At 51.0% G+C, this 21,044-nt stretch overlaps 1 protein-coding gene across 1 annotated transcript in view; it reads left to right on the top strand.

The window, feature by feature from the left end:
* The window catches only part of SLC22A16 (solute carrier family 22 member 16), a 110,321-nt gene that overhangs the window by 1,119 nt on the left and 88,158 nt on the right, over positions 1-21,044 (top strand). The window lies entirely within an intron of this gene.

The raw sequence follows: 21,044 nt of genomic DNA, 5'->3' as shown, positions 1-21,044 counted from the left end.
CCTTTGATAGCCCTAGGGAGATTTCACACCAGCTTTACAGTTTCATGTTACTTGTAGTTTGGAACCTTTCCCTACTACGTTTCTTTCTTTCTTTCTCTTTTTTTCTCCCTGTCAGAAGATGTTAATGCCAGCCGTAAGTACACCATAGTTCAGGTGTTACAAAAATGGTATTCTTGAAGCAAAGAATCCCAAGTTGAATACATTTCACATGATGTGGCTGTGCTTGGTAGTCAGGGATCAGTCTTGCTGTTTGGCCAGTGTCCTGAATGAATTTATGGGAGCACACAGGGAGCAGTGCTCTTTCCAGTATGGATGCAGATGTGAAGATCGAACTGCCAGTGCCAAAGGGAATAATAAATTACCAACAAGAGGTCCCATAGGAGGCTAATCATTGTAAGTGATCAAAGGTCTGTTTCAGCCTTCATTACAGTAGACCATTTGACTCTATTAAATCAGGGTACCAAACTGGGTACCTCTGATTAGGAATAGATTACCTGGGACTAGCTGTACCCGGATACAACTTGCTGGAGCAATTCTACCCTGCAGTACTATCGTATTTTTTCAAGGTTGTGAGCTTTTTTGATATTCTTCTGTCTGACTCTCTATTTGGCATCTAGAAAAGATTTCTAAGAATTAGAGGCTGGGTTACCATTACTGTCAAGGTGAGTACAAAGTGGGCACATCTACACATGCATTTGATCTGAGATCAGTTTACTTGTGAGTAAACTACCCATGAGTAAGGCAGGCGTCTACTTATGCAGGGACATGGGAGAAGATTTGATCCAAGCGGCAAATTGCTCCAACTTCCTGCAGCCCTGCAATGGGCTGCTGCTGCCACTGGTGGGGAGCTCGAGGCTCCGGCTGCAGCTGCTAGCAGCTGGTAGTCATCTTGAAAAACCGCCCTATTCTCTGCTCCCTGGCCAGCCACTTCCCTGGCCAGGAGCAGTGTGCACAATGCAGGAGCAGTATACATTAGCTCTCTCCTTGCCGTCTATGCCTCCCTGTGCCATCGTTGCTCCAGCCCCTGCCCTGGCAGTGACAGTCAGCACCCTGGGCTCCTGCTGACCACCACTGCCAGCTAGCCCATGGCTGTCTGGGCCCCCCTGGCTCCCCCATGTGCAGCAACTACCTGCCAGACTGTAGAATGCCATCCCAGGGCTACTGCCACCGCGCAACTGCTGCCTAGTCCCCATTCAGCTGGCCCGACCCCAGCAGGGATGCCAACAACAGGCTGCTAGACACCACTGCTGGAGTCACCCTCACCTTCCTGGGCCTCCAACCCCACTACATCTGGGGCCAGCCAGGACCGATAGCTGCATGTTGTCTACCAGACCTGGGACAACAAGCAGTGGCTGGAGGCATTCTGGGTGGCCAAGACCACCTTCCAGGACCTTCTGGAGTAGCTCCAGCCACACCTGGAGCAGGACACCAACATGCAGCTGCCTCTCACCACAGACAACCAGCTGGCCCTCACCCTGCTGAAGCTAGCCATGCTCACCAGCCTCCGCTATGTGGGCCATCACTTTGGGGTGGACAAGGCCACTGCCAGGGAGGCCACCCTGTAGGTCTGCAGTGCCCTCCAGGAGGTGCTGGGGCACATGGTGCTCTGGGTGAACAACCCCCTGGCAGTGGTGGCTGGGTTCTGTGACCTGAGATTCCCCCAGTACGCTGGAGCCCTGGACAGGACCCCCAACCCCGTCACCTCTCTGCCCCACGATGACCACCCCTACTACAGCTGGAGGGGCTTTCACTCTGTTGTGCTCCAGGCCATTGTTGACCACCACAGTGCCTTCACAAATGTGAATGCTGGCTGGATGGGCCATGCCCACAATGCCTGCATGTCGTAACTCTGCCCTCTCAGCCCTGGTGTGGAGCAGCCACTTCATGCTGGGAGTGCTGGACATGCACCACTCCCTGCCACCTCTCCTCATCAGGGACCCCGGTCCTGCCCTGGGTTATGTGGCCCTATACCAGCCAGCTGGACCCCTGCAAGGTCCACTGAGCTGATGCCTGGGCCAGACCCACACCCTGGTGGAGTGCACCTTTGGCTGCCTCAAAGGATGTTAGCACACCCTCACTGTCTGCCTGTTTGCCGAAGACAACATCTCCTGGATTATCCACTGAAGCCTGCATGCTGCATGATACCTGTGAAGCCTGGTGGGAGCTTTTTTGCGAGGCTAGGTGGAGGATGGGGGGGGGGGGGGTCAGAGGGCACCTGGCAGTGGGAGCACCAGCTGTAGGGGCAGTAACAGCAGTGCCCCCCAAGTCCCTGAGGCCCCAGGCAAGCCTCACACCCACCAGTGGTGGCCAGGGCACTTGGTGCGAGAGGTGCTGGCTGACAACCTCCTCCTGCACTCCCCACTATAGCCCACCCACCCCCAGCACCATGCTCACTGCAGACATGTCTCAGAACAGCAGTTTTTATTCCCCTCATATCAAACTTTATTCCCCTTCCCACCCAACAACAGAGCCCCTCCACAAACAATAAAACACCCTCTTCTTTTTGCAAACAATTTACAAGGTTTTGTATGTGCTGTTCCAGGGTGGGGGGCTGTGGGTTGGAGGCATCCAGGGGGCAGAGCCTGGGGACAGGCAGCCAGCACCCCTGCCTCTGGCCATTCTGCTATGGATGAGTATGCTGTGGTGAGCCTGGTGAATGGGAGGCTTGGCCAGGGGTGACGGCAGCCAGTGGTCCCCCAGCATGGGCATCTCCCTTCTGGCAGCCAGTGTGCAGGGCCAGCAGGGACAGCGTGTGGTACTGGCCTCTCTGCAGGCAGCTCTGGCTCTGTGTCTGCATGGAGCTGGAGCAAGCAGTGGGCACAGCCCCAGGCGGGGGGACTAGATGGCGGGGAACCAAGATGGGGGCTGGGGCAGGGGCTCCTAGATGGTGGAAGTGGTGCTGGACCTCTGCCGAAGCCCATGTGGGGGGATGCTGCTGCTCGGTGATGGGTGGCCTCCAGGTGGAGCTAGGGTCAGGGCCTGGGCAGCAGGCAGCACAAAGACAACCTCCAGGGTCAGGACAGTGTCAGGGACAGTGTCAGTGTCCAGGGACAGGACAGTGCCAGCAGGCATCCTCTGTGGCCTGCACTACCCTGCCCAGGACCATGCTCTGCTTGCATAATGCCTCTACCTGCTTGCACCAGGGCCAGGAGCTGCACCCAGAACTCCTGGTCTGCCTGGTCCCATGCTTCCTTGTGTCAGTCCCATGCATCCTCACAGGCCATGTCCTCCACCCACCACCTGTCCTGGTGGTCCACATTCTCTGTGTGCCAAGCCTGTCTGTCCACCAGATGGTCCTCCAATGCCATCACCAGCTGGTCCAGGAGGAGGGACCTGTCCTGGGTCCTCTGCAGGGCCCTAGCTGTGGTGGTGGAGACTCTGAGCCTGTATCCTGGCTGCCAAATGTGGCCTCTCCCCCATGTGCAGCTGCAGAGCCTGCAAAACCATAAGAAAGAAACTGTGAAAGTCTGCAATATTTCTGAGATAAGATGATCTCAGGGGCTGTGTGGTGTCCAGCATCAGATCGTGGGTCAGGCACTCACAGGTGTCCAGAAACCTTGGTAAATTGGCTGGGCAGGCCTGGGCCCAGGCAGCTGCTGGCCATCAGCTATGCCCCCCCATCTGCGCTTGCTCCACCGGGGCAGGTGGGCCACTGGGTGCTGGCTGCAAGCAGCCTGTCTCCCACACCCCATTCCCAGGGCAGGACAGGCCAGGCTCCTTGTAGCACCTGTTGCTGTGACACTGCTGCCTGCCCCGCAACCCCTCTGCTTCTGCTGCAGGCCAGCCACTCTCTTGTGCTGCCCCCAAGCCCACTGTGCCTGGGCTCGAGTGGCGTGGGGCCCCTGGAGGACTGGAATGAGGATCTGCCCACACCCCCCAGCCCTCCCTACAAGGGGCATCTCCAGGGAGGTGCCCGAGGGCTGCCCCCCCCCCCCCCACACACACTGGCATTTCACCCCAGGTGTGTTCCTGTTGCATGTGTTGTGGGCTCTGCCTAAGAAACTGTTTACACAGACTGAAAGATTCCTGACCCACTACGCCCTGCTGTTGTTGATCATCATGGTGCCCTGGGCAAACCTGTGCACCTGGCACAGGACCCTGAGCTTTGACAGTACTCATGGGGAGCAAGCCCACAACCTCCACCACCATCTGGAGGGCTACCTATGGCTGCACTATACAACTCTGCCCCCTGCAGCCAAGAAGGACATTGCCAGCAGCATCAATGTATTCCTCTACATGTGAGGTGCCCATGCCTGCCTAGCTGTGAGGGCATGAGCTGCTCAAAAAAGTTTTGCACTGTCTCCTGCATTCATGTGTGCTGTGGAGTTGGTGGGGACCCAGGAGCCAAGGGATTGCAGCTGGGCTGGGCAGGGAGAGGGCCAAGAGCAGAGGCTAGGGGCAAAGGCCAGGGATGGGGACAGGGGCAGGGGCTGGGGTGGGCAGGACCCTCCTCCCAGTGTGGGGCTTACCACATGGCTGGCATGACCGGCAGCTCTGGTCAATCCCAGCTGGTTCTGAACTCTTCAGATGGGAAAGTGCAGTGTGCAGGCACCCAGGCAGAGGAGCTAGCACTGTTGGTGGCCAGCAGTGACATGGCAGGCCATGCCTCATGGCTGGGGCTGGGGCTGAGGCTGTGGAGCTGTTGGGAGAGATGCTGGCCCGGGTTCTCTAAGCTGCTGGCAGAGGCTGCGGCTGAGGAGCTCAGTGGGATGGGTTGCAGGCTCCCCAAGGGGCCCTCCCTTGGTGACACATCACCATGGGTGTCAGGCTAGAATGGAGGCTTGGGCAGGCTGCATGGGTCCTGGGGCATGAAGATCTCTGTCAGCTGCCACATAAAGGGTAAGGCCTTGCGGGCACTCTCTGACTAATGATAGTGGTCAGAGATGGAAACCCACTGTGCCAGCAAAGCCTTGACCTTTATGCAGCACTACCCCACCAACCAGTCATACCAACACTCCCACATCCGGCCTGAGAGCCCCTAATACACATGGGAATCGGAGTTCCTGCCCCATGTGAACTGCCACTGTACTTCCATGGCAGGCACAGTGGCATGAGACCACCAGTCTCCTCCATGGTGTTGGGGCCACTGGGCCTTCCTGTGGCTATCTCTGTGCTGCCAGGCCTGTGCTGCCTGAAGTAACCAGTGCAGGGGTGTGGCATGGGACTGGCAGGTGTGTGGTGAGGCAACGCCCCACAACACCTGCAGGCTCCAGGCAAGCTGCTGGGGGTGGGCTGTGGACAGCTGGAGCTGGCCCCAGAGGCCTGGGTGTTGACAGACCTGGCAGGAGCCTGGAGCAGCCTGCAGGCCTGGACAGTGCAGGCTTGGCAGCCACACAGCACTTTGGTGCCAAGCAGCAGCGCTGGGGTGCAGGCACACTGGTACAACTAGCCTGTAGCCTGTGCAGGGGGACATAGGGATCAGGAGTGGCCTCAGGATGCTTGCATGTGCCCCTGGGCTCAAAATGCCTGCAGGCTTTTAAGAGTCTAAGGCTGGGATAGGCATAGAGCCGGCCCAGCCCTAGGGTAGGAGAGGCTCTCAGCTTGGCTCCCTGGGGCTAGCCTCAGGCTGACACCCTAGTGGCAGGGCTGACCAGGAGCAACTTTGCTCCCAGTTGGCATTTGCACGTGTTACTGCACAGTAACTCCTCATGAGTAAATTTGCTACTTGCATTTGCAGGTAGCAAATTTACTCATGAGTAGCATCATTTACTGTGCAGTAAGCATGCACATGTGTAGACTCGCATGATTACTGCACAGTAAACTATGCTACTGTGCAGTAAAACATCTCATGCGCAGTAAAGCATCTCAACATCTTCAGCGACTTGGACAAGGGTGTGAAATGCACCTTGTTCAAATCCATGGATGACACTATGATGTGGAGAGAAGTGGGCACACTAGAAGAGAGGGACAGGCTACAACTAGATCTGGACAGGTGGGCGGATGAGAAAAGGATGGGTTTCAATGGGTACTGCACCTGGGGAGAAAGAACCAGTAGCATACCTACAGGCTGAGGAACTCCCTTCTCATCAGTACAGAGGCAGAAAAGGATCTTGGAGTCACTATTGATTCCAATATGAACATGGGCCACGAATGTGAGGATGTGGTCAGGAAGGCCAACCACACCTTGTCACGCGTCCACAGATGCATCACGAGCAAGTCCAGGGAGGTGATCCTCCCCCTCTATGCGACATTGGAGTACTGTGTCCAGTTCTGGGTGCTGCACTTCAGGAGGGATGTGGACAGCATCGAGAAGGTCCAGAGGAAGGCCACTCACATGATCGGGGGCATCAGGGCAGGCCTTACGAGGAAAGGCTACAGAACCTGAACCTGGTCAGCCTCCACAAGAGAAGGCTGAGAGGGGATCTGCAGGCCATCTATAAACTGGCCAACAGGGACCAGCAGGCAATGAGAGAGTCTCTGTTCCCCTGAGCCCTACCAGGAGTAACAAAGAATAATGGCTGTAAGTTGACAGAGAGTAGATTCAGGTTAGCTATCAGGAGGCGCTACTTCACAGTCAGGGCGGCTAGGATCTGGACCCAACTTCCAAGAGAAGTGGTGCTCGCTCCTACCCTGTGGGTCTTCAAAAGGAGGCTAGATAATTACCTAACTGGGGTCGTTAGACCCCAGCATCCTTTCCTGCCCTGGGCATGGGGTCGGACTTGATGATCTGCTCAGGTCCCTTCCGACCCTACTAACTATGAAACTATGTGGACAGCATTGTTTCCAGGCCCTTGGTAATGGCTGTTTCCTTCTAAGTTCTGTACCACCAGAAACCATAAGGTATAGTAATTTATATATAATAACAGTACAACAATTATAGATTTTACTCTCAAATAATAAATTTTGTTGATCCTTTCTTGTAGTCTATAATGCTGTTGCAGATAGGGGTCTACTAAATATAATACTTTAAGACTTACTGAAAAGTGTCAACACTAGGTAGGCAGCAAAAGTGGAATTCAGGGTATATCTGCACAATAGAGAAGGGATTAAAGATCCAGATTTTTTCTAAAATATTGGTAACCCAATTTTGATAGGATTTTGTCTTACCAACTGTCACATTAGGGAAATTTGCCTTTGTGAATGTGATACGAAAAAGAGCAGCACGACCAATGTTATCATGTGAGAAAAGAACTGGGCCCTTGGCCAGCTTAGTCCTCAGAACCCCTTTCTCTCATCCCTACAGCTGGTCAGTCACCAGTTCTATTTAGCTTTTACTCTTCAGTCAACACTTGTTTCCACTTCAACTAAAAAAGAAAAATAATAATTCTGTCATCAGAAAAGAATGCCATCCATTGGGTGTGATGGAATGGATGCCGACAAAGTGCACTGTGGGAGCCAAGCAGAAGAACAAACCCCCACTGACTTGATGTAGGCCAAAAGCCAATCCTTCAAGCCCAGTAACTGGATTGAGATGTTCCATAGACTCATGTCTACTGAAATGAAGTGGTTTGCTGCTGCACTGGAATTGTAGGACCCCTAAAGAAAAGATGAATGACATAGGGAAATAACTGTGTTTCCACCAGCACCTGATAATTTCTTAGCTCAGTTCCAATGCCTTGCTGGGGGTGGTCTAACTCTCATCTGGGGGAACAATTCTGTGTGGAGGCTGAAATCAACCACTTAAAGATAAGATAAAGATCTACATACGCCACTGGTGGGAAAAGATTGGTGGTGCAATGCCTGTTGGAATGTGGCCCCAGATCTACAATATCAGGGTGGAGATGGACTGCTACCTCATCGGGCAACTTTCCACAGCATGGCAATCTGTTTACAAGCTCACTCTTTCACTTACACACTCACTCGCTTGCTCACACTCTTTCTCTTTCAAATGTGCATGCACCTACACAAACTGCACACACAGAACTGGTTTTCCACATGTGCAAGATATCCCGTAATTAATTATCTCTTCTCATCATCTCCCAGAAATAATCTAATATATTTTAGACATTTCCAGTGATATCTGGGTGCCATGTTCTTAATTAGCAGTTAATACCATTACAAACTATGTTAGCTTGGAGGCAGATGTCTCACTGCAGACATTTCACCTGAGAATGCCTTAGATGCATTTTTCATCCAAATTCACCTTTTGCTTGAAATCATTTTTATCATTATCCCAAGAACTATCTAGGAGCTGGGAGATGGCTAAAATATACCTATATCTCCAATCTGTCACCTGCCATCCAAGGATTCCTAACTCAGGCTGATAGCTTTGAGTTCAGTGCAAAATACAGCAGCCATTGCCCTTTCCAGTTGAGAAGGTTGTTGGCTATTCTAATAATTAGAAACCCACTGTTGCAGTTCAGTGGTAGAATCCTTGTCTGCTATGCAATAGACCTGGGCTTGATTCCCGGATGTGCATGTAACTACAGCTATCACGGCACCAAATGTATGAACTCAGTCTGTCCTTTAAATTTGGCCTCTGTGGCCTAAAGAGAGGGTGGAAGGTCTGGGCAGCCTCCCTTCTTCCATACTCCTGCCTAGGCATATGTGTTGACAGTCCTAGTGACCTCTCACATACACTATGCTCAAGAAGGATCAGCAGTTGCCTGTGAGGGATTAGAGCACTTGCCCAGGAATGTGAGACCTGGGTTGTACGCCCTCCTCAGTCTGAGGGAATTCAGACCCACATGTCCTAACTCCCAGAAGAGTGCCACAACTACTTTCTATCATGTATTGAAACTGGACTGTTTCACAGCCAAGAAATCAAGATTGCTAAGGCCAGAAGTACAGCAGATAACAAGGAATCTGATTCTGTGCTCCAGGGATGCTGCTCTCCTCTGGGAGAGAGAAATCATGGGTCAAAGTTCCTGATGGTAGGCCTATTTATGAATTTTGCATTAGACAGTCACTGGTTAACAGGTAGGAAACTGAACTCAAACTTCACCCTCACCCAGGGATGTGCCTGGTTTCTTCTTAATCTCTGCTTGACTCTCCCCAGGTCTCCCAATTCTAGGTAGGTGCTTGAGCCATAATACTGTTATGCAATCTGTGGTACTCAGCTTGACTATGACACTGCCTACGAAGGGGAGTCTAGATCCCAAGATGATGGAAGCACCTAATGCACAGCATTGGGTCTGGTGCCTTAGCTTCTCAGGGTAAGAGTTCAGACACAGCTTCCCTGCTCAACATGCTGGGGGCTGCTTGTGGGAGAAGACTGACTGTTCCCATCGACTGTCTAGGGATCCTACCTGCCTGAGCTCTGTGTGCCTCCTGAGGCCAGGCACCTGTAGGGCAGGCATTGCAACACCTAAGTGGATGTGCCTAGAAGGTTAATTGGGAACTGCTCATTGATGCCTTATAAAATTAGTAAATGAAATTTCACAAAACCCAGTTTTGTACTTGAACCATAATGCCATGCTTCCTGTCAGGACTTGTGGGAAACATGGTTACACATATAGGCAGGAGGAACTTGCACAATGTCACTGTTGTTACAAGAGGACTTTGTACAAATTGACTTTGGAGGTTGTGCCTCCTGCCAAAGAGCAAGCATTTCCTTTGGCACAAGGTGAGATCCACAAGACTTTGCTGTGCTGAAAATTGATCTAAGCATGCTTTAATTTAGGTCAGCTGTGGAAATATTTGTATTGAGCACAAAAGCCACACGCAGTGGACTAAAAGCTCCAAGGACATCAGATCCATGCCAACAGAAACAGCCCTGTGTAAACCCTGGTGTAGTTAGAGGAGTTGTTGCTTTGTTTTCCAATTGATGTGGAGAAGGGAGTGTTGTCTGAGAAGCATGCCAGGCCAACAGTGATATGCACTGTTCCCCAGGTAGATAACAACAGTAAAAGTCTTAGGACAAATAAAAATGCCCTTTTGTGGAACAGGTGCAGTCCTGGAAAATGTGAATGATGACTGGGGGATTAGAGTAACAGGACTAGAGCTGGGACAGGAACGTGACCTCACAAGGTCATCTAGTCCAACCCCCTGCTCAGGGCAGGATTGTCCCTGACTAAATCAGGCCAGCCAAGTGTCTGCCCAACCTGCTCTTGAAAATTCTAGGGATGGAGACTGCATAACTTTTCTAGGTAGCTTGTATCAATGGTTAACCACCCTGTTAGTCAGAATGGGCACCTATACACATGCCCGTTGCCTGCTCCAAAGCGTGCTAATTAACACGCATAGGAACAGACTTGATTGAGTTTGCTGGTGCATGAAAGCTTCAGCAGCCTTGGCATCTTATGTGTTCAGCATCTCTGCACTTCACAATGGTGGCGAGGGTGATTTAACTAAAGACTGTATTTTAATTAAAGCACCCCCACTGCCATTTTGAAACATGGGATGCTGACCGCTGCAGGTGCTTTAATTAGAGCAGCTCTGAGAGCCTCTGTAATGCAAGTGCCCCCTTCTCCCTCACCTGGATCTTGTGGGCTTCTGTACCTGGACAGAGCTGAGTGGGAATGAAAAGAATATGCTGGAGCATAGCAGCAGTGGCAATGGTGCCACCTGCTACAGCTTGGACTCTCCTGCTCCAGTTGTTGCTGTTGTGGTACCAATGCAAGTACAGATTCTGGGTGGGGAATGGTGATGAGTGAGGCACAAGGACCAGGCATCAGACTAGCAGGCCCTGGCAAGGCTGCATTGCAGGGGCTGACACAACCAGGGTAGGGGGAGCCTCAGCCATGTCAGGAAACACTGCTGCCCCTCCCTGGCAGCTGGCATACTTTCCCCCTCACCCACACCCCACTCTGCCCTGGTACACTATGCCTCTGCCTTGATCCCACAGCTGCTCCAACAGCTCTAGCTGGCACAGAGTCAGCTGGAGTCTGGGGAAGGCATGCCTGCTTCTTCACAGCTGCTCCCCCACAACCCAATAAAGCACCGTGTCCCTCCCACCCCTATGACAAGAATCAAGGGTAGCGCAATCACACCACTGCACCCCCCTGCATCTTCCCCAGCCCATGCTGATCTCTGGGTGGCTGCAGATGGACTGCTGGTATCTGAGCTCGTTTAGGTGTCTGCATGACACTGAAGTCTGCAGCACGGGCATACTTTCAGCCGTTGTGTCTCAGTTTGCTTTTTGTACATGGAAGTAGTACTACTTCTTACCTCACTCAGCTGTTGAGAAAGTGAGATGTTTGAATGCCATAATGATAGGAGCCATACAAGCACCTTAAAAGCTAAATGCATGCCACCCTTCCAGCAAGAACTGTATTGAACACTCATATGGGTCTGCTCCAAGTGCAGACTGGACTTTAGGGCAGCGCCATATTTAGACTCCTGGTGTCCTTGGGTGAACTTTTAGTATCAGCCTCCCTTCGCCAGAGAGAATGCTAATAATAATTGGACAACAGACAAAAATGTCCATTTTGTCACCTTCCTGTCTGGAACCTCCTCCTAAGAGCATCATTCAATCAGGTGATGTCCAGGCCTGCAGGACACCGCTGCATCACAAGTAGCACCTCCTTCTTCCTCTACTATCAGTCATTCCCTAGTTCTTGCAACAGGCTAAGAATGAGACAATATCTGAGGTCTACTCTAGCCTAAAACTGAGCAGCTGGACTTCGGATGCTTTCTGATTTGCCCTTCCCTAATGTCAGTGTAAACTGCAGTTGTTTCCTGTGTTAGAGTCAATCAAATGTATGCTATTTCAAACTTGTCCTCTTGCCCTGAGCCAAAGTGAATTGCCTGTGTTTCTTGAGAAGAGGGAAAGCCTTATACTAATATACACCTTCTGATGAAAACCTGCTGAATGGTTAGCATTTTTGCAGCAGTAAGCTTGGCAACCCATCCGTGTGTATTTGGAGCATGATACATTCAAGGAGAATTTTCAAAGGCATCTTACATTGACATCTCACTTCGTGCTGATACATGCCACACATAGAACTGAATGTGCACTGATCACTGGAAACTGAACCGCTATTCAATTCTGCTGCTAATTCCAGCATACTGCTGAAGCAACAGAGTTTAAGGGAGCATGTTCTTCCTGTCTGTTAGAGAGGAAAGAGGGGACAGAAGCTGTATAGTAGGGGTGGCCAGCCAACCCATGGCATACATATCCTAAGTGGCATGGGCAGGTGTTGTGCGTGGCAGGAAAGGCCCCCCTGGCACAGGGCTCAAGCCTCCAACTGCCTGGAGAAGAGGTGGGGGCAGGACACGGCTGCAACAGGAGGTGTCAGGTGTCACCACCAAGAGCCAGGTTAACCCTTCCCTGGCTCTATAGCCGCCACTGAGTTAAACGCTTTGGATCCTCACGCATCAAATAAAACTGGTGGTTTCAGGATGAGGGAAGGGCTAACTTGACTCTTGGCCATGGCACTTCTTCATGCAGCAGCATCTTGCCCCAGCTATGCTTTGTGCAGCTGGAGACTCAAGCCCTATGCCACTGTTCCCCCTGCACTGAGTTGTCTTCTTTATGCTGAGTTAGCTTTGTAAGGAGGGGTAATGCTGAGACATCTCTTTGCTGAAGCTACAGAGGGCAGCAGCAGAACTGAGTGAGCTCTGGTGAATGTTTCCTACGTGGCACCAATAACATCTGCAACTGGGTTGTGTAGTGAGTTTATTGTTATTCATTAAATACAGGCATACATGAATGAGAAGAATTAGCCAACATACTTTAACTGAGCAGTAGTAAGCAAGCTACTTCAGCCCTTTAGTCTTTCTGTCTGACTAACCAGAGGGACCATCCCCAACCTCAGTAGTCTTCCAAATAAGGGAGCATCTCCAAATTACAACGTGTGTCACTACAGGTCAGATGGTGGAACCTCAGTACCTCACCAGGCACGACTTCTCTTAGGACAGTGATTATCAGCCAGGGCCTTGTCAAATGCCATGCAGTATTAGCACTGCTAGGTGTGCAGACACCTACACATGAGTCACAGGATAAACTGAGAGATTTCCTAGAGGAATTTGTGAGTCAAAAACTTTCTGATTGGCTGTGAATTCTTTGCAATGGAAGAATTTCTGTATTGTATTTCCACAGTAAAAACAATGAGTGAAAAATAAGAGCTGGCATTTGCCTCGAGTCTAAAATGGTTGAGAACCACTGACTTAGGAGCTAGAGGTTTGTTCAAAGCCACTCTTGGACTTTGCTACCCATTGTAGCATAGTTCAAGAGGAGTGGAAGGGGAGGGAAGACTGTTGCATTAGAGTACACTGTCTTCTCACCATAGATTCATAGATGTTAGGTTCAGAAGAGACCCACTAGATCATCGAGTCTGACCCCCTGCATAGGCAGGAAAGAGTGCTGGGTTCAGATGACCCCAGCCAGATGCTCATCCAACCTCCCCTTTAAGACCCCCAAGGTAGGGAAGAGCACCACCGTATCTGAACCCGCATGTAATAAGGGTTAATTTGTTGTGTGATTAAGCACTTTTATAGCACTTCTGTCAAAGCATGGCTGTAGAGTACTTTCAAGGGGCTGATCACATGACAAATGTCACTTCTCTCAGCATCCAGTGTGTTGTTCCTGAGCTGCAGACTCTGGGGTCTCTAGCTGCCGGGTAGGGCTCATGGTAGGTTGCTCTGGAGACTAAGACACAGGAGCCTGGGCTGCTGACATGGGAACCAGGTCTCCCAAGCTCTGGTTTCCCTTAGGTCAGCAAGCTTAGAAGTCTGAAGGGGGAGTGGTGAGGAAAACAGCCCAAGCTCTCCAGGTTTGCCAGTGTTGAAAATGTAACTTCTCTGCAAAAATGTTTCAATTTGAAAAAAAATGACGAATTCTAACCAAAAAAATATTTCAGCTGAATCTTTCTGTCCACCTCAAGATCTGGATGCATGATCAGTCAGGGGAGGAGGGAAGTTGGGATCAGGAAGAATAAAATTGCCTTCTAACGTCTTGGTTTAAAAAAAAAGACCTTGGAAATAACATTTTAAAATTGCTATTTGTTATGACACAGTTTGTAATTTAGAAATCATCTACTGCTTTTTCCTCAGAACCCCTTCTCCTTTTCAGTGCTATGCAGGGATCTTCAGAGGGATGATGAATGCTGCACAGCCTTTAGAAGAGGTCATTGTAAATCTAGAACTCCTTTAGCTAGGAGTGCTCAGCTTTGTGGGCAAATAATACCCCTTTGAGTACTATTTGATGGGTTGTCTAGGTATGTAACAAAAGGCATAGAGTGCAGCCCATGGAATGAAGCCAAAGATAGAAGACAGCAGTCCTAATAATTGAAGCAATAGCAGCAGTCAGGATATGAAGTTTTTCTTAAGGAAGTGTGCAAAGCATTTGCTATCCCACTTCAAACTTAGTTGCCTTTATCAGCCTGTCTGTGAAATAAAGGATTTTATTTTCCATCTGTGTTTACTGCTGTGACCAGGAACATCTTTATTACATCTGACTGAAAAAAGGAAGAGGTATTGAAACTTCCTGGATTAATTTGCATCTGTTCATCTGTAGGAGAGTAAACTAGCAGATGTTCAGCGCTGTCCATAAGTAAATCCATGAGTGTGATCTTACAGTCTGAATATCTTTATTGTTCTTTCTCCTTTTCTAAATAAAGGATGCTAGGGGCACAGCTCTACAACCTTTAGTCTTCTAAGATGTCCTTCATTGAACTCCTTTAACATATTTGTAACTTCAAGGGAAATACTGTCTCAGTGTGAGTCACAGGATAGGGTCATAAAGCATTTTTTAATGTTATTTTTTCCCAGCAACAGCATTTTCATTTTTCACTTCAGCCATCACTAAAAATGAGTCTTTGAAGAGTAACAACCGATAAGCTCTGAATTGGCATTTTTAGGCTCCTTTAAAGGATACTCTAAAATAGGAAAAAATTCTTTCAAGAATGGCTCACAATTTAATAAGACATGTATTAATATAAAAAACATGTTTATGCCATTCTTTGCCATTTGGCTGGCAGCTGCTAAGATTGAATCAGAGGACGAACATGTTCCAAAACTTATTTTACAAGAACAGTTCTGGATTCAGTAGGCCATTTTAATAACTTTATCCTGTGTATTTGTACAGGCAACACACACACTTTTTTGTACAGAGAATAATTTAAGGAAGTTTGTGCCACAAAACTATGCCATGTGCACCCTTTAGGAAACCCTCTTGCTTGCTTAGTTCACCTGCTGCTTCCATACTGACAGTTTCTTTTCTTTTTAATATTTTAAAGGGTTGCCAGGCTCATTTAATGCAGGGGGTTCTGGGGTCCAGGTCATTTTTTTCTTTGGCACTGTAGTTTTTATATCTTTCTGCCATGTGAACCTCTTGGCTCAGGCAACTGGTAGGGAGTGCACGGGGGTGCAGATGTCCCCCTGACGGAGCTGACACCCCCCTTGATGGCTGACACTGATGCTGTCAGTAGGGCTGGTGTCCCCTGTCCGGGAGGTTCCCGGACTAAGAGGCTCCGGGAAGCCCCTTTGCCACAGACCCAGGGGGCAGGGCAAATATTTACCTGTTACAGGTGCCCGGATGGCACGGCCCGCTTAAAAGACAGACCGGAATCAGACCCGGGCACGGGAGCTGTGGGCCCGGAAGTGCCAGGGCGAACACCGATTGACTGCAAAGAAGTGGAGGGGTGGATGCATGCCACCCGGCATGGAGTTTGCACGTTTTGGAGCAGCAGTAGGACGCCACCGGGATGCACGACGAGGAGGCTGGGATCCAGCGGTGACTCGAGGGACTGTGGCGCACTGGAGCAGCAGACTCCGGCGGGAGATGGGCAGAGGAGAGCCTTAGTGTCTACGGAGGCACAGGGACTGCTGGCGACAGCCCTGCTAGGCGGGAGTGGAGGAGGGGTGCAGGACCCTTCACCAAAGAAGACTCCAGTGATAGGAGCAGACCCGGCTCAGGAGACGAGCGGGACTTCCCCTACGGATGCCAGAAGTGTCCGGAACATTATTCCCCAACACTTCTGGTGAGGTTTGGACGGAGATTGGTTGAAAGAGCTGTAGGGACGTTTCCACTCGGAGGCACGGGCGAGGGTATAGGGGTGGAGGAGCCCTCAATAGCTCATGGACCCCCAGTCTCACTTATGGACTGTGGCACGCGCTGGACAAAATTCCAACTGAACCGTCGAAACATCAAAGTCGTGGCAGGCGAGCTTGGCACGTGCGGACTGAGAGGAAGCCTGGTTATAAAAAAACTTGGACATTTGAACTGGTCAAGAAAGTCGAACGATTGACTCATTCACAGTGGTGCATTGGCCAGGAAACTCTATTTTTCTTCCGGCAGTGGCCTTCCTGATGGCATTAGCTGGGGCCAATGGAGCACCAGGCCAGTTTAGCAGGGACAGAGACTTTGCAGCAGGTCATGAGCCTGCTGGTACAGGTATTACAGCAACAGCAGCAGCAGGCCATGCGCCAGACTACGCTACAGGAACATATGTTCCAACAACAGATATGGGCACACAAGGGGTTCGGCAAATGTCGGATGCCCAAGATGACGAAGGAGGTTGACCCGGAGGCCTTTTTGGAAATATTCGAGCGAGCAGCGTTAGCGGCAGGTATTGAGAAAACTAAATGGGCGGGTCAATTGGGAACGTTGTTGATTGGCCAGGCACAAGCGGCCTATTGAGAAATGTCACGGACGGATGCACTAGACTATGATAGAGTAAAGGTGGAGATATTGCACTGGCTTGAAATCATGCCGGAAAAGCATCGCCAAGCCTTCCGAGCAAAGAAGGCGGGGGAGAGGAAATCCCCACGCGCATTGTGGCAATACTTGGCGGACCTCCTGAACAAATGGCTTAAGCCGGAATTGTTGTCTAAGGAGCAAATGTACAATCAAATCCTCCTTGAGCAATTCATCAATGATCTAGAGGAAGAGACGCAAAGGTGGGTAAAATGCCACTGTCCCATGTCATCGAGAGAGGCTCTGCAGCTAGCAGAACAATTCGATGTAGCTCAAGGTGACCGTCGACATATTAGAGCTGCGAAAGGGGCAGAGGCCCCGGTGAACAGGAGCACAGAGTTTAAAATGGGTCGGAGGAGGAGCCCGCTTAACCTAGCTTGTTTCACGTGCAGGCAGAAGGGACACATAGCGAGAAATTGCTCTCGAGGGAGTCAAACTGGCTTAGCTAATGAGCCAGGTATGGCAGATGGGCGACCGGGACAGGGATTTCCCTCAGGGGTTGAGTCCATGGAATGTGGAGTAGGTGGCCAAGGGCAAGACCTTGTACAACTGTTACCTCAGGTTCAGGCATGGGTGGAGGGGGTTTCGGTCCAGGCAGCAGTGGATACAGGCTGTGCGCAGTCCTTGATTCAGCCCTGTCTGGTCCATGGGAACATGCACCCCGATGTTCCGGGGTAAACATGATTTGTCTGCATAGACAAAAGAGCTATGTAGAGTGGAGATTGTTGACAGTACGGGTGCAGGACATTCAGAGGAACCTACCCATAGGCCTCAAAGAAGAGATTCTGTACCCAATGATCTTAAGCAGGGACTGGCCAGAGATATTTGACCTACTGGTGACGCAATGTGAGATTGGAAAGAGGAGAGATGGGTTAGTAGGCGCTGAGGACAATGGGCCGGGGCATTTGGCGCTGGAAGACGTGGCCCCAGCCAGCCAATTCTGGGCAGCACAAGAGGCAGCTCTGGAGCTTCAGTCATTTTGGGAAACAGAAGCGGCAGACACCAGGGTTCAGGTAAGGCACCCCCAACACGGTGAGACATTTCTTAGGATAGAACTCCGTAACGGCCTGTTGTATAGGATCTGACGGGGTAAGCCTGAAGGGAAGGAAATAACACAGTTGATCATTCCCCGGGTCTAGCGTGAGCAGCTGTTATGGTTAGCCCATAAGAACCCCCTGGCAGGGCACTTAAGTAAAAATAAGACTGAGGCACGTTTGACTGGTGGTGTTTTTGGCCACATTTATACAAGGATGTGGAAAAATACTGTCAAACCTGTCAGGAATGTCAAAAGGTAAACACCCATAAACCCCTGAGGGTGCCATTGGTACCCATGCCCTTGGTAAGGGAGCCATTTGCAAGAATAGCGTTAGATGTGGTGGGACCGCTACCCCGGGGAGTGGCAGGCCATCAGTACATATTGGTCCTAATAGATTACGCAACCAGGTTTCCCAACGCTGTCCCCTTGAGAACTGTTACAGCCCCAAAAATTGCAGAAGTGCTAATGCAGTGGGTATCTAGGTTTGGGATTCCCCGAGAGATCATTACAGATCAGGGGTCCAATTTTATGTCGGCCGTATTGGGAGCGCTGTGCAGGGTACTTTGAATACGCCACTAAAGGACGGCGGTATACCATCCCCAGACTAATGGTCTAGTTGAGCGGTTTAATGGCACTTTAAAGGGCATGCTGAGGAAGTGTGCTCAGAAAGAGCCAAAAAAATGGAGTTCAATGATCCCCTCCTCTCTTGTTCGCTGTGAGAGATGCCCCACAGGCCTCAATGGGCTACTCGCCCTTCGAATTAATCTTTGGACATCGACCCCGGAGCCTATTAGATCTGACGCGTGAAGGGTGGGAGGCTGAACCAAGCCCAGGCCGGAGGGCCCATGAGTTAGTATGGGATCTGAGGGAACGACTGCAGGCAGTGCGGGTGATAGCCTAGGACAGGTTGGGACAGGCGCAGGTTAAACAGAAAGAGAGGTATGACGAATCCACGCAGGACAGGGAACTTGCAGTCAGGCAGAAGGTACTCATGCTGCTACCTGGCGCCACTAGTTCCTAACTCAGTGGCAAGGGCCGTTTGTGATCACCAGGTGGATGGGACCAGTAGATTATGAAGTGATACGTCCAGGAGCTAAGCGGGAGAGACAAATCTACCATGTTAATCTACTGAAAGAGTGGCATGAGCCGGAAGGCCTCCTGATGTCTCCAGACCCTGAGAAGGAGGGATGGGAGAGCAATCTAGAGGATCAACTGGGAGGCCAAAACAACAAAAGGGGGGAGGGACAGTTGGGGGAACAACTGAAAACAGCCCAGCGCCAACAACTGGAGGGTTTAGTGAAAGAATTTCAAGATGTTTTTTCAGACCAGCCAGGGAAGGCACGCAGGGTGGAACATAAAATTGTCACTAGAGAAGGTCAGGTAGTGTGCGAAAGATGGCAGTGCATCCCCTATTATAAATGCCAACTGATTAAAAGGGAGCTGGAACAGATGTTAAAGCAAGGTGTTATAACACCCTCTCGTAGTCCGTGGCGCAGCCCTCTGGTGCCAGTAGAAAAATCGATGGCACTCTGAGACTCTGCGTGGACTTTAGAAAACTCAATGCATTTACCCGCTTTGACGCATTCCCAATGCCGCAAGTGAATGACTTAGTGGAGCGCATCGGCCAGGCACAGTTCATTTCGACTTTGGATCTGTCCAAAGGTTACTGGCAAATTCCACTGCGCCAGCAAGACCAACAGAAAACAGCCTTTGGTACCCCTTGGGGTCTATTCAAGTTTAAGAGAATGCCCTTTGGACTTAATGGGGCGGCGACCACATTTCAGAGACTAATGGACTGGGTTCTTGCACCACATCAGGGGTATGTGGCTGCATACCTGGATGATATTGTCATCTACACTGAAACATGGGAGCGTCATTTACAGGCTCTCTGGGCCATCTTGCAGGAACTAAGGCAAGTGGGCCTGACAGCCAACCCCGGCAAGTGTGCCCTGGCCCGACGCGAAACGAAATATTTAGGGTTCCCGGTCGGGCAGGGCCAGGTACGACCCCTGGTGGACAAAATCGCAGCTATTAAAAACTATAAACCCCCACTTACCAAGAGACACGTGCAGGCATTCTTGGGTTTAACGGGCTATTATAGGCGATTTATTCCCAAGTTCACAGAATTGTCCAGGCCGCTGGTGCAGGCCACTAAGGGTCAACAGAAAGGGAAGGTCGAGTGGAATGGAGAATGACAGAAGGCATTTGAAGAGCTAAAGGAGGCCCTGTCTCAAGAGGTAGTACTGCACACCCCCAATTTTGCTGCCCCATTCATCTTACAGTCGGATGCCTCCACGTATGCCCTGGGGGCGGTACTGTCCCAGGAGGTGGATGGGCTAGAATGGCCAGTGGCGTATGCCAGCCGGAAGCTGAATCAACAAGAGACAAGGTACTCCACTATTGAGAGGGAATGTCTGGCGATTCAGTGGGGGGTCGGCTACTTCAGATATTATTTACTAGGGAGAGAGTTCAAACTGATTACAGACCATGCCCCTCTGAAATGGCTTCATACGGCCAAAACCGACAATGCCCAGATAATGCGACAGGCATTAGCACTCCAACCTTTTCGCTTCCAGCTGGCCTATAAACCAGGGAAGCTAAATGTTGTGGCTGACTTCCTGTCCAGGTGCGGAGAGGAAGGGCACAACAGGACAGGGGTGGAGCACCAAGCTATAAGAGTGCTTAGTAGCATCTTGAGGGGAGGGAAGTGTCCGGGAGGTTCCCCGACTAAGAGGCTCCGGGAAGCCCCTTTGCCACAGACCCAGGGGGTGGGGCAAACATTTACCCGTTACAGGTGCCCGGACGGCACGGCCTGTAAAAAACGGACCGGAATCAGACCCGGGCACAAGAGCTGTGGGACCAGAAGTGCCGGGGTGAACACCAGTTGACTGCAAGGAAGCGGAGGGGAGGATGCACGCCGCCCGGCGTGGAGTTCACACGTTTTGGAACAGCAGTAGGACGCCACCGGGATGCACGACAAGGAGGCTGGGATCCAGCGGTGACTCGAGGGACTGTGGCGCACTGGAGCAGCAGACTCCGGCGGGAGATGGGCAGAGGAGAGCCTTAGTGTCTACAGAGGCACAGGGACTGCTGGCGACGGCCCTGCTAGGCGGGAGCGGAGGAGGGGTGCAGGACCCTTCACCAAAGAAGACTCCAGCGATAGGAGCAGACCTGGCGCAGGAGACAGGCGGGACTTCCCCTATGGACGCCAGAAGCGTCTGGAACATTATTCCCCAACACTTCTGGTGAGGTTTGGACAGAGATTGGTTGAAAGAGCTGTAGGGCCGTTTCCACTTGGAGGCACAGGCAAGGGTGTAGGGGTGGAGGAGCCCTCAATAGCTCACGGACCCCCCGGTCTCACTTATGGACTGTGGCACACGCCGGACAAAATTCCAACTGAACCGTTGAAACATCAAAGTCGTGGCAGGTGAGCTCAGTGCGTGCGGACTGAGAAGGAGACTGGTAATAAAAAAACTTGGACATTTGATC

The sequence above is a fragment of the Crocodylus siamensis genome, chromosome 1, assembly GCF_052110815.1.
Source record: "Crocodylus siamensis isolate JL-2025a chromosome 1, ASM5211081v1, whole genome shotgun sequence".
NCBI lineage: Eukaryota > Metazoa > Chordata > Crocodylia > Crocodylidae > Crocodylus > Crocodylus siamensis.
Note: the sequence above shows the minus strand (reverse complement) of the source record. Positions and strands in the feature narration are given on the sequence as shown.